Here is a 13,080-nt window from a genome sequence, read left to right on the forward strand (position 1 = left end):
ACAAGGTTTATTTTCATCTAGCACAATACATTAAAGCTCAAACAATCACAAGTCCAGAATGAGGCCATGAAAACCACAATAAAGTGAAAAAAACATCCAATTAACAAAAATATCTAGGCAAGACTTTCAGGAGTTCCCATTATCACTTGTCAGGGCTGTTGTGAACAATGCTGTATCAATTTGTTTCAGCATTAATGCTAGGGTTACCCCCTTACTAAAACCAGCTAAACCATTCATGACTACCCTCACTGTTGACGAGGTAGTCAGGTGGATTTAACAGCACACCATCTGTCTGAACAAGTTGTGGTGGTAATGCTGCTAAAGCTTAGAAGGAGCTATTTGCACAGAAATCAGTGCTGCAAAGAGTAAATAAAAGCTTATGAAGCTAAACTGTAAACAAAACTGATTTTCAATTAAATTGTATTCCTAATGAAGCATGTGATATCTCAAATGTAAAAACACTTTCCCCATATCTACCTCTTCTTAATTTTCCAGTGTCACAGATTCAAGACAGCTTTGAAGTATGTCTCCATCTTTTGAAAACAAAACTCAATACTAAACCCGGAGATCAGTGAAGAAAGAATAACATATGCATGTAACAAGAAAGAGCAACTTGTCTAGGTATAACTGAGACACCTTTTAATTCTTTGCTCTAAGATGACGGTTTGGATTTTTCAGCTTGTTTCTCTTGAGAAATACTTCTAAGGGCAGGGGTGGAAAAGGAAAAGAAAGGAATGAGAGGAAACCATGGTAGGTCAAATGGTCCTTTGAGTAGACAGAGCCTTGTTAATCTCTGGTAGTTTGAGTAAAGAATATTAAGCCTGAAATAAATAGCCACAACATGTGATTTGTAAAGAGAGATGATGAACATGCAGGTGTTAATTTGCTTTTTCCCAGCATGTCAGGAACTTTCCTGTTTTCAATGTTTCCATTCTTGACTAAACACAATCTAAACAAAAACCCGTGTCTTAGACCATTTGGAAAAACACGTTACCATCCAATGTAAGTTTCTTGAGGAAACCAAAGGCAGAGGACAAGGAGGAAGAGAATGATACGCACACTTCTAAACTTCAAGACACTCTTATTTTGGTCAAAGAGAAGAAAATGACGTGCAATGCAGTTTCTGAAAAGCGCTGGTGGGTTACAAGCAATGCTGCAAGGCTGAACATCATGCTTATGACTATACTCCACATACCGATTTTTGTGGATAATCCTTTGGGATGGCACTATCACACAGATTAGTGGGGGCTTAAAGGAATTAACGGATTTTATATGGTTTTGTACTCATCCTTCATTCAATTCGGTTAATGTGAAACATTATCCCGTTGCTGACCTCCAACTAACCGTCTACAGCTATGGGTCCCTTTCAGTTTGCATTTTAGTTATTTGCAAAGGTATATAAACTTTAGGTATTTTTCACTAGTAATAAAAGGTCCAAATCGGTTTCATTTGGATAGTCTTCTCAAATAGGCAGACTCAGTTATTTTATCTTATCATATATTGTTACTATAATACAGTTTACACAAAATAAACTTCATGCCAGAATTATAAGTTATTTCAAATTACACCAGTCTCAATCTAACAGCACCCTGCAGACTATAAACTTCATCACAATTTTTTTTTTTCATTCACAAGCCTTTCACTGGGAACGTAAGAGGAAAATTAAAAAAGTCACTCATCTGTAAATGCTGGTTCTCAAATCGGCTTGTAGGATTCCAGACTAAACTTCTTAATTAAAATGTACACTATAGATCCTTCTAGAGTGACGCAGGTTGGGAGGAGTTGTAAAGCAATAGAAAGCAAAAGCATTAGCTTCCCTTCTTCTCTGTTTGCATCCTGTCTGGGCATCTGCCCCAAGAAAGGAGGGCTCAGTCAGAAGGCTGCACAAACAGTGACCACCTGAGCCAGCTCCTTACAACATCTTACAAGATGCTCCCTCCTACCTTCCTTTTCACTTTCCCCAAAATAGACATCCATCCCCTCTTGAGACACCCTGCTTTCTTTTTCCAGCTCAGTTTTCTGAAGAAGGGTGCTGACAGCTGTCCTTTTGACCTTTTCTTCCCACTCCCACGTCTCTTTGAACAGACACTTAGTGTCAGTCACCCCTGTCTCTGATGGTTCTTCTGCCTTGTTCTCACTATCTTCTCCTACTTCTTTCTGACAGCCTTTAAATTAATTTCTGTAAACTCTAGCTGTTTCTGTGAGAGGTACTGCTTACCAGCAAGCCTGGGTGGGAAGGTTTCTCCTTCTCACTCTCTTGGCAAGCATGCAAGAGGGTCATTATCTAGGTTTGAGGAGGCCAGTTTACTCAGCTGCATCAGGTCTTGGTGCCCCACGCTGCCATGGAAACAATGGATAAAACCAGGACTTGGGCATATTTTATTCAGCGGGCTGTTTGTGTTTTGCATCTTTTCTGTCCATGAGGCTGGTCACTAATAAAACCTTGCTAGCTTCAATGCTGTTTGAGGGGAACATCTGTTACTCTTTTTCAACCTCTCTCCTAAAGATAGGCATCGAACTGCAGAGCAGCTTTTGTATTCACATACGTGCACACACAGAGCATACTGAGAAACTACTATTCATTACTGCTAATACGGAATAAGTGGTTGGATCAGATGTTAACAGGTAAACAAGAGATTACTTTTTTCCCCAGCATACCAGAAACAGCATGCTGCTTCAGACCCCAGAACTACATCTGCCCTGATCAGAACCAGAAACCAGCATGCTGAAATCTAATGGGAAAGCTGGTAAAATACTCCTGACACGTTGCTGCCAAATGAGGAGCTTGTGTAAAGTTTCCATCAGGGACTATGACTATACATTTGCTTTCTTCTTTTCTCTATGGTAACTCTAAACTGAGATTTTATTACCATACTGAATCTATATTCTCCTGATACAAGATGTTGAGAGTATAAAAACTGATTGTTTGTAACAATTTTCTGAAAACACTAACATTCAACAACTTTAACTCGCTTTTTATTTTCCTAGTATCTGATGGAAGTGTGTCTTACGCTCCATGATCATGCAAAATTTTCATTAATATTGTGAGTAAAAGCTTTAAGTTTTGAATGCTGAGCATGAAATAGTGATAAGATTTCACTTCCCATTTCTTCCTAACAGATTTGTGTACATAGCGGATCGAGGAGGAAAAATGGAAATGGTGTACTAATTTAACAGTGGTTTTTGTTCAAGGTCCACCAACACATACTGGTGTTACCCAATTCAGGAATCAGCTCCCCAGGCAAGTTCTTCCCCAAAATTGTTCAAAGGAGAGGGAAAAAAGTACTAGAAGATTCTTACCCTCTTTCTTCACTTCTTAAATTAAGTAACTACATAACCTTAATAACACAGATTTGTTCCCCTTTCCTTAACCTCTCCATCCTATATTGCCACCTCTTGCACTGCAACTTGCCCAAAATTAAATTCTAAGCTTTTCAACACAGAAACTTGATAAACACCAGCTGCACCTGTTGTGCAACAAAAAGGGCTCCCATGGCTGCAAGATCTCCTTGATTTTCAGAGCTAAACAACACATTCTGTTAAAGCCTCCAGAGATAATACTCTTGAGATGAAATTTAAGTAAGCATTCATTTTCCTTTTTATTAAAAAGCTTAAGGAAAAGCCAGAGCGTCTGCAGCAGTTGCCTTAGCTGTTTCAGTCTATGTAAATGCAGCTTTATTTTCCAGACTTACAGGCTGCTTACAGTTGAGCAAGGTGAGCTGAGAAGGTGGTGGTGTTGGGTTTTTTTTGTTTTTTTTTTTTAATAACAGGGCTTTCTTTTATCCTTGAGGGAGGAGGAAAACAGTATGAATATCAGGAAGGCAGGATAGGAAGGAGAGAATAAAAGGGAACGAGATCCTATCAACAACTGGGCATTAAGAAACAGAATGATTTGCTTGCTGCATCAGCCTTCCACAGAAATCCAGTACCAGAACTACACCAAACGTGTAAGCTCATACAAAAGCTCTATTTTGAAAATCTAGATTCACTTTCCATTTCTGTGGTTTGAATGACTCACAACAATATAAGTCTAGAGTTACAAATGCAGAGAACTTCCAACAGAATTTTAAACCAGTTTGGGATGAGAATAACTTTCATACAGAAAACACTTTTTTTATATAAGTCTATCACTTGGCTTGTAGAGGCTCATTTCAAACAACATCAAGCAATGGATTGAGAAGAGCATAAAAATGATCACTTAAAAAATAAATGTATGTTAAGATGTCTGCAGATTTTTTAGTGTAGCAGTTTTTCACAAGTGAGAAGTGTAGTGCAGCATAATAGGGAAGGGAATAAATAATCTAGCGTGGAAAAAAACCCACATTAAGGCAAGTCCAAATTCCAAAGAAAGAAGTAAAAAGCCAGAATAAAGTCCATTCATTGTTCCATTGTTATTTAACTACAAGAGTTAGAAAAGTGTGGGGAAAAAAAAGATAATCATATTGTATAATCATTTGCCTCCTGTTACAGTTTACTTCTCTGAAGGCAGAGCTGAGGAATACCTGAACCCTGAGAGCTGTGAGAAAAGCAAGAAACTTCAATAAAAAATTTTATGGTAAAAGAGGAAAAAGCTAACCACAGTTCAGGCTAAAGACATGTATTGTGTTTCTTTGACAACACTTCCACATGCCTATTGGATTCTATTATTGTAATGTAGAAAAACATCAGCAACCTATCTTAAGTCTCACTTCCTTGTGAGATGGTCACTAAAGACATATTATTTGCTCTTCCCTCAACACTGCCTATTTCCCTTTAAGTTTCAAAGATTGCATAAACACCCCTGATTTCAACACAGTAATGAAAAACTAAAAAGACACACTTGTAACCTTCTATCCCCTAATCTTAATGTGCACCCCAGCCCACAGACTTTTTGGAGATCTTACTGAGCATGACCCCATGCCTACATGAAAGGGCCTTCACTGTTTGCTCTGGTAATGGTACCACTCTCACCAACCTGTGAGCAGAGCTGAAGGAAGATAATTTCCTATGGAAAATAATTCAGTTTCCAATTGGCCAGAAAGCTGTTTTTCTTTTAAGGACATGTCATGGTGGGCTGACTTCACTCTAGTCAAAGGCCGAAACAATGTAATTAAAACCAAAATTTATTAACAGGGGGGGCAAAATCAGATTAAACAAAATACATGGTCTGTGCTGCAAATCTCATTTAACTATCACCAGAAATTCAGATGAGAAAAGGGGCATCCTGGACTAGAGCTAGTAAAATCAGTCTCGTGTTTCTTTTACACCCTCCACCCCAGCCTTGCCTTTTGGGGACTGTTTGTCTGACACAGGTCTTCCTAAGGAGCTTACTGTTTTCACTTGGGCCAAAGAACAATCCCATTACTTCTATTCAGACCATCACTTGAGATCTAACACGAACCTCACAGCCACAACGTATCATTCCTCACCTCTGAGGATATCTTTTGGAAACTACTCCAGTCTTAGAAATATAGCACACAATACTTTCTAAGAAAGTACTAAATCCTGGTTTATATGCTAGGTTACAAAGGTACCTTCAGAAACAATTTCTAGTGTTCTTGATGGAATATTACTCTGCTGGGTACAGGAAACGAGTTAGAGATGGAATACAGACATGCCCATGGGAGAGCTGAAAATGAAGACATATCTCACAGTTACTTTTTCAGGTTAAAGTTGGCAGTGCTGAGTTGACACAACTCCTAGTAAGAAAAACGTAAGGTATCTCTACACCTACACAACTAGTGTGGATTTATTACTCTCAAGAAGTAAATATATTTCTCTCAAGAAAGAAATATATTTCCTCCAAGACAGGTAAGAAAAACACCAAGGAAGGGACAGTTATGTCTGCATGATATCTGGAAATGTACATGAAGGTACCGTACCTCCTTTGCATGACTCATACCTACCTTTATATAGTAGCACCAAGAGTCATTGAGAGAAGATTGGTGCCAAGTTTGCAGTTTTTACTTCCTGAGAGTTTGAAAACTGAATACTTGCATGTTTCTCCCTTTTAAAAATAATTTCTGAAGGTCAACAGCAACTGCTGGAATAAGATGCTGCATCACTCTGGAAAACTACAAAAAAGATGAAATGTGTCAGTGCTAATACCTGCTAGACTCAGTGTGGCAAGCAAAACATAGAGCCGCATGTGCAGAAATATATATGGGATATACTTGCTACAGACAGTCAATACCCATATTCACGGGGGATGCAATTAAAGAAATGAAAGACAACATGAATTAAAGTGAAAAAGCAAAAGACAGAGATCACCGTTACAAAAAAAGAGAAAAAACAACTTGGCCTGAATGACATTCAGAATACTGGAGCAGCTACTAGCAGGAAGGATGACTTGTGCCTGCAGCAGAAGGTGCACAGCATGTGTGCTTTGCTGTTAGCTACAGTGCTGAATCTTGGGTACAAACAAAACAAATGGGAAATCACTTTAAAACAAGGCAAAAAATGCAGGGATAATGCCAGAAGACAACTGGAGTCTTTAGCAAAGAAAGAGGTTAAAGTCATTTAGGTAAAGAAAAAGAAGTTTCATTTTTCAAAACTGCATCCTTTGGATGTAATGCAAGGAGAAGGTGCAATAGACCTGACAGAAAAATCTCCATGCTCAGCCACTAGCTTTTCCTTAAGGGGAAACACATGAAAAAATTGGTAGTTTAAGATGCCTTAGACTCAGCAGGGGAATGAAGATTCTCCTTAAAGCAAAGCCCAGAGAAACAATTTTTCCAAAATAGGCTACATATTAAGACAAGCAAAAAGGTAGTTAAGGAGTCAAGTTTCACTTGTCTTTGTAGAAAGGTTTTAGTACTGAATGACAGCAAGAGAAAGTTGGTAAAATGTTTCTGTCAAATTCCAAACAAAGCAGGAATCCTACAACATCTCTGTGTCCACTGCACACCAAAAGAGTAACTATTCAGCAACAGCAACACATAGCAAGGCTGAACCTTAAAACATTCAGAGGACCTGACTGAATGCATTTTGGAGGATGCTGCTTAAATTGTGTTCCCAAATTTCACCTAGGGAAGACACATGAAAAAATAAACAGGGAGTTGAGAAAGGGAAAACTTTAAAACAACAAGAACTATTCTTTCAGTTTTTCCCCGTAAGTCTCATTTCAGAGAAGTACAACCACCACAAGCTAAAAGTTAGGGATGTTGTGGCCCAGGATACAGAAATATTAAACCAAACATTCAGAGCAAAGCTAGAAACAGCATCCAAATATCCTAATTCTTGCCTCTCATTTGGGTTTCCACAAGCCTTACAAAAAAAAAAAAAAAAAAAAAAATAGATGAACTTACCATTGCTTCATTGCAAGACCAGCAATTACTACCGTTTGTACATGTCAAAATTTCTGGGTAAGCACAAAGGCATCATTGGAATTTAAGGCTCTGAGCCTTCAGGTAATGTTGCCAACTACTCTGAGTAGACATAGTTACTGCTAAAAGTTCAAACAGTAGTTACACTGGACTTGCAATTTGGTAGCCATCCTGCTGCACCATAATCACAGCTAGTACTCAGATGATATATGTCGTATAATAGATATAGGAAAGCTGCATATTTTATTTTTTAATTTCTCCTGCAAACTTTATTTAGCTTACATCTAGTAATGTGTACTTAAATTTTAAGTGCAGATGTACAAGATGACTACACTTAAATACCGTGCAGTAGCTGGAGTTGCTTCTCTTCTTCCTTCTCCAGTCTGTCCCAGTTTATCCAACAGGTCCTGAGAGTATCAGTATAGACTACAGCACAAACATAGGTCCATTTCTGATGGATGTACAGAACTAGGTATAACCAAAGAGATAGCTAAAGAAATACATGAACATTAAGAACAGAAAGAAAGAAGTTGAAGCCTCTATAAGAATAGTTCTGTGTCTTGTACAGTCTACTCAGGAGGCAAAAATATTGACATGCTCACATACATTGTATCAAGTACCATCAAATTCATGAAGGACTTTCTGGCATCCCAGTAAAAGGATCAGGAAAGAATCTGGGCCGTTAACTCATTGACAGTGACAAGTTGGGTATTGTAGTTCCGAAGCTTTTATGTCATAAAACTCATCATACACAACCACCACTGAATTGGAATAGAGACTGTAACCCGAAAGCCAAAAAAACCCCAACCAACCACAAAACTAGCAGAGGAGGCAGTGCAAGTAAAAAAGCTCAAAGACAATTGACAACTTTTATGCTGTCCTGGCATTAATGAACTTATAAAGTCTATTTTTATGTGAATTCATGATTCACTGAACTACGTTATTACCAGTTTATTGCTTTTTAAAACTGAAGATTATTTGCTAAAGATCAAAAAAAAGAAAGAGAGATTGAGTATAACAGACCAAAGCTTTGAAAGAAATATGTCAGAAAGACAGAGAGGAAATAGAACAGCAGTAAATTAAAGGGAGGAAAAAAGCTCACATTACTAACTGCTATTCAAGATATCTGTGAAGGAAATGGTGATGCTGGAATGAAATCAACTTGCTCACACAAGATACTCATGAATTGGTTTTGAAGCTGATAACTCATTCTCCCCTCTATAATACATCATGAGTTTTGCAGTTCAGTAAAGGATAAATAATGTGAATGACAACAGCACACGAAGCACTTACAGATATATTCCCTAACAGACAGATTTCCATGCAGGGAAAAGTACCTGTTTGGAACCACTGAGCATCAAGCCATTTGGAAGAAAGCTCTAATTTTCAGAAGAAACCGGTATTTATCATCACAAGGTCTAGTTAAAATGAAGGATGTAGCATACTACCTGTGCAGAAAATAAGAACTGACTAAAGCCAACACTACAAACAGAGTGCTGCCGGAACTCATGAAGAAATATGCACTCCCTTGAAGACACGAGCACAACTGGGCAAAAAACTGTCTCAAAAAAAAAAAAAAAAATCACTCAACGGATCAGAAAGCCAAAATCCCATAAAAACCCCATCATCATCTTTGAATCAAAAAATCTGTATTTCCTTAAGAGTTACAGCTTTAGAGAAGAGATTATATATTTCAGGAATCTTTCACATAAATATCACTTTCTGCCTCAGACTCCTCTACCAGGGGTGTAGATTTCCCAATCATTCAAAGATGACTTTACTAAGAGTTTCCAAGCTGTAATATATTTTGCTTTTTTGAGAGGCAATACAAATGTAGTATACACATTATGCTCAAATAACAGGCTATAGAAAAAAATAGAGTGTAGGATAAGTGGGAAGATTTTATATCAATTATTTCATGCTGACTTTGTCCCCACAAAGGCTGCTGAGCCACTAACTCTTTGCAGACAAACTCCACTCCTATGCCACATTTCCACACTAAGCACAGAAGCCCCACAGAATATGGGCATGACTCCAGTCTGACTCAGTTTCCTGAATACCAAGCCTGATCATTTCTCAATGCAAAGTTCCACTTCTTCACCACACTCCTGTCGACTGTCTCCTCACCACGAGTCTCTACTAGCTCTCAGTGAAGTATCAGGGGAGCAGACAGTGTGGGACTGCTCAAAGAGAATTCAGGGGTGCATGAAAAGCTAGGGCATCTACGGGGCACAGCCAAGCTACAGGAACAGCAATCCTTAATAGCATATGGATTCCTATTGCCTCTGGTCTTTTACCCATGGGAGCTACAGAGGGGGGAGGATAGCCCTTTATGCCATAGAGCGATTCTAAAAGCGCTACGACAGGGGCTGAATTAGGCCCAATGCACTGCAGGCAAAGATACCAGCTACGCTGAATTGTGTGCAGTATGCTCTGCAACCAATCAGGTCTCCAGTGTTATGTATCACATCAGCTAGTGTGGTGCAGAAGCTGCAATAGCTTGACCTGAAGATCACCACAGTTAAGAATCATTAACAGAAACCAAACAAAAAGCTTCTCTTTGCAGAAAGCCACATATCCTCTCACAAGAAAAAACCTTAACAACCGTAGAAAGGCATGGAGAATGTAGACTCGATATGAAAGCAGTGTCAGCTGTTTTCCAGAGATACATCCAGCAACTACAGTACAGTTACACTTGACAAGTGCACTGTGTCTCAGGCACTAATAAATCACATTTTCCCATTGTTCTAACATATCAGAACAGAGTGAACTTGGGAGAAAAACATTTCTTATGCAATAGTTTCCTGAGCCCTGTACTTTCATCTGATATCACACACAGGCATTTGGAAGATCCTTTCAGAAGACAATTACATGCCCACCACAGACTCAGGGATAATTTCCTCTGATTGTGCAGCTGAGCAGACAGCACATTAGCCCTTTTCAGACTACTAATTCCTCAGCTCTTGCATGTTTTTCTTATTTGAGATTCAAAGCATATTCATAGCAGTAAGCCTCAAACAGCATCGATTTTTCTTTGCAAAGCAAATACACATCCATCTTCCTGCACCTTTGCTAGTAAAAATTAACTAGTCAGTGCCCTCGAGGGCACGTGACAGGTAGTAGAGTACAGCCAGGAGCCAGCCGCTCAGGGGGCTCCTTTCTGAAACTCAGAAGAGATTTATTATTTAAAGGGCTTACTACACTCTAGCATTTGCCCAAACACAAAGAGTACAGGAACATATTTGAAGCCTCGAGATAATTCCCAAATGCCAGTGGCAAGATCCCGGAGAACAAAACACCAGCACTTGCCTCCAGACAAAAGAAAAAGGTATTTCAAGTGAGGACTTCCATGAATAGTGGCTTAACCATACAATCTCTTTAAGAGACACTGCACAATGCCAAGCGTTGTGTTAATGAAGGAGAGAAGTGTGTCAGAAAAGGAAAGGGGGGAGAGAAAGCTGTGATATACCATACCTCTTCCCCTGAATTTTAGTTTTTGTTTGACTGCACATTTTAAGAAAACACTGTGCAGTACAAAGATCTGCACAATACTAGAAAGCCTCATATAAGAACGAAGCCTTACGTTTTCTGCACACTCAGCACCAGGCCCTCAGGCAGTAGTTGTTATAGCAACTAGTCTTCAGAGATCTTAGTACTGTCCTTTGCTCCAGGCGAGATGTCACCCCTGTGCAAGGATCTGGGGAGAACATTTCATATTATTCTAACAAACACCTACATAAGACATAGGTTAGTGTATATAAGCGGGCGACACCAAACGCTTCTGTTCTCTTTTGTTTAATCTTACGATGGCGTTTCAAGCAGTCTTCCTCTTTTACCTACCAATTCTTTAAACAAGATAATAAATTACAAGGCATACTTAATCGACATACTAGGCTACCAATAGCAAGGAAATTCACATCAATTTTACAAAGATGAGTGTCAAAATCCCCATTCCTTTCTTCAGTCCCTGTCAGTGCTTCTCCCATCTTGGAACCCTAGCCAGCATTCCTCAGTCAGACCCTGTTTCACAGCCTTCCCAGTCCTACTGAAATTAGAGCCTGTTGGTGAAACACTGTAGACATGTAAGCTTCAGGAGACAGCTCAAGCAGTCCTTCATCCTCAGCCAGGGAGACAAAAGCACTGTCCACCGAGAGCACACCCACATCCCTGTGCAGCAAGGTCCTGCTCTCCCCAGCATCTCACCCAGCATTCCCAGGAAGATGACGGTGGGTCATGGCCAAGAGAGATGCCTTGTGGAGGGGGGCAAGGCAGGTGACAAGCCGTGCTGCAAGCAAGGAACATAGAGCAGTTGCGGCAGGCTGAAAGCAGAGATCTCCCAGTAGTGGTTACAATTCCTGGCCAAAACGATACAACTTCTCTCAAAGCATTATCAAGGTCTGTCTCACACTTGATCAACAGCTTATTGAAACATTAAGACGTATTAGTCTCCACATAAGAAATTTCATAGGAGGTCAACAGGTACATTTAAGAGGTGGGAATTTGCCGTCACAGGTCCTTCTGCATCACTGTCAGGTTTTAAGGTGGTTTTTGCTGCTGGTTTTTTTTTTTGGGGGGGGGGGGTGGGGGGGGGTGGGTTGGGGTTTTTTTCGAGTTGGGGGGTGGGGGTATTGTTGATTTTTGGGTTGGTTTTTTTTTTTACTTGTTTCTCTGTTTTTTAAAGAGCAGAAAGAAGGAAGCCTGGCAGTAAAATGCCAGTAAAGAGTGATGCATCAGCCCCATCCAGCATTTAGGCTCAGGAAAATAGAGCTGCTATTTTACTTCCTTAATTCATATCAGAAATTCAGGGAGTTTTCACATTACATATAAATCTGTTGCACATAACTACTGCTATTCCACCCAAACCTCTCATTAGGGGCATTGGGACAGTTTAAAAGCAACTTATTTTTTCTCCATGTCAAGTACCGGAATAAAAAGTTTCTTGTCCATATGCATCCCTATTGTTTCCAGGCCTTGAAATCATTGCCATGTCATGCGTTGCACATGACACACCAACATAACTCCACCCAGGCAGCACTGACGCACATTCACCACATACAACATTCTCAGATGGGGCTTAATCTTCATTTGCATCACACCTGCAGTCCAGTTACACAACCCATGGATAGCACTAGCTGTCCCACTGACATAGTATGTGTAAGTAGATCTTTTTGAGTTCTGCTCACAGAATTGGGCATGGCATTGCTCAAGACATTCAAATTTGGGGGGGTGGGTTGGTGTGAAGACACAGTTCCCCAACAGCTGAATTGCATTATCCCTCAGTATTGTGGCTCCCACACCACCTCCACAAGCACCACCACCTGTTGAATTTGCTGACATCCCCATCACAGAACCATGCTTCATTTGCTCCTATTTCTGCCAAATCGAGACTATTTAGACTGAAATTTTCTATGCCAGAAGACTGCCTCAGGCTCAATTCTTCTGCAGACTTTCAAGCTTGACTGGTTCAGCTATTTCTGAGAAGAAAGTGAGAAGAAAAATACATACGTTGCTTAGATCAAGAACAAAACCCTTCCCCAATTCCCCCAAATAAAACACTCCTTTGCAACCCTGACATCAATACAGAGGACAGAAATCTATAAAAGTCTTGTTGCTTGGGGAAAGAACAGGAAAAAAAATAAGTCTCAAAGAGCCCTAATTCCTGCCTATGTCATGCAGGCAGGTCCAAAACTTGCCTTCTGAAACTGCAGTAGGTAAGTCTCTTTAAATGACCAGGAATGACCAAGAGGCCTAGACTGCTCCTGCTTGCAACTTTTCC

At 39.8% G+C, this 13,080-nt stretch overlaps 1 protein-coding gene across 4 annotated transcripts in view; it reads right to left on the minus strand.

Moving 5' to 3' along the window:
* Nucleotides 1–13,080, minus strand: part of RPS6KA2 (ribosomal protein S6 kinase A2) — a 316,658-nt gene that overhangs the window by 263,716 nt on the left and 39,862 nt on the right. Inside the window, exon 1 of one of the 4 annotated variants that reach the window (XM_074863012.1) lies at nt 5,886–5,942. The exons of the other annotated variants lie outside the window; for them this stretch is intronic. The gene's annotated coding sequence lies outside the window, so the exon portion shown is untranslated. Of the gene's footprint in view, nt 1–5,885; nt 5,943–13,080 lie in introns of those variants that run through there. 4 annotated transcript variants of the gene reach the window in all.

This window comes from Strix uralensis, chromosome 3 (genome assembly GCF_047716275.1).
Source record: "Strix uralensis isolate ZFMK-TIS-50842 chromosome 3, bStrUra1, whole genome shotgun sequence".
Taxonomy (NCBI): domain Eukaryota; kingdom Metazoa; phylum Chordata; class Aves; order Strigiformes; family Strigidae; genus Strix; species Strix uralensis.